We start from the raw sequence: 1378 nt of genomic DNA on the forward strand, positions 1-1378 counted from the left end.
ATCCCCCTGGGGAAACACGGCAGGTTCTGCAGCACGCAGCCTCTCGTTCAGAAGGCTGGAAGCAGTCAGGGTGCCACTCTGGGGAGAGGCACTCTCCGCGCCAGCGGTGTCTAGTCTGTGCTGCGCAGCATCACAGCACACAGGGCGCGGGGCTTGTCCTCTGTGACTCACTGGCTGCGACCAAGGGATGTGGGGCTAGACTGGAGTCGTGGAAGTATGTCTCTGGCGGGATGGGTTGGGAGGTGACAGCCCAGCCCTTCCCCGGCCACACCTCACGTTTTCCCACCTGGAACACACATCTGCCTGGTCACTTTCTACTCCCTCCCTCATCCACTCCCTTATCTACTCCCTTCTCACTCATTCACTCACTCATCTGTGTATTCATTCACTTCTTCACTCACTCACTCACTCACTCACTCACTCACTCACTCACTCACTCACTCACTCCCTCACTCTCACAACTGCCCAGGTGTCCTGTGGGTGTGGTCTGGGCTGGAAGCTGGACACACCAGGCAATTCAAACCCAGTCCTGACCTGAGGGGCCCTCAGGCTGACAGGGATGGACGGCCCAGTCAGTCTGGGTCAGTGTGCTCAGCTGATGTGGGGAAGGTGGCCATGCAGACCAGCTCCCGGGGGCACGTGGGTCAGAAGTGGGCAGAGAAAGGTAGGGACCGGTCACACAGCAAGTAGCTAGGTCAAGATTTGAACGTGGCTCTGACCTCACCTCTTATCCTTCCCCAGCGCAGTTACACATCACCCCAGGGCTGCCGGGATGGACGGATGGACAGAGGACACTGGCCCCTCAGTGGTTTTAGTCTCATGAGCTTGGCTTTGAGTGGATGTAAAGAATCCCAAGCAGTGGTAGCTTCCAGCACAGCCAGTGGACATGCAGAGCCCAGCAGGAGGGACAAGCCCTCAGCACAGTGAGTGGACGCCCCCTGGCAGACTCTGGCCTGAAGGGACCCGGGCCCTGGCACCTGGCGCTGAGAGTCTGACTGTGGGTGTTCTCTGCACATGCTCCACCCAGCACTGTCCATGGCTGGTGATCTGAGTCAGGGGTCATGCAGACTCCAGTTGAGGAGCCCAGCCCTGCGCCAACTGGGGGCATAGCCCGAGTCCAGGCCTTACACAGCTCATACCCATCCCGGCTGACCACACATGATGAGGGCACTTTCTGGGCTGTCCCAGGCAGGACAGACAGAGACTGGCCAATGGCAGGCCGTGGGCAGGGTGTCCAGGGAACAGTGGGACACCAAGTGCTAGAGCCCCACCCTGCTGCCCTCGGGGGGCGGGAGCATCCAGGGCCTGAGGACCGAGGGGGCAGCTTCAGTGACAGGCAGCCACCATGGAGTCGGGCTGGAAGGGAAAGCAGGGACAT

Source organism: Echinops telfairi, unplaced genomic scaffold (assembly GCF_000313985.2).
Source record: "Echinops telfairi isolate 266 unplaced genomic scaffold, ASM31398v2 ScPeMD7_28;HRSCAF=97, whole genome shotgun sequence".
Taxonomy (NCBI): domain Eukaryota; kingdom Metazoa; phylum Chordata; class Mammalia; order Afrosoricida; family Tenrecidae; genus Echinops; species Echinops telfairi.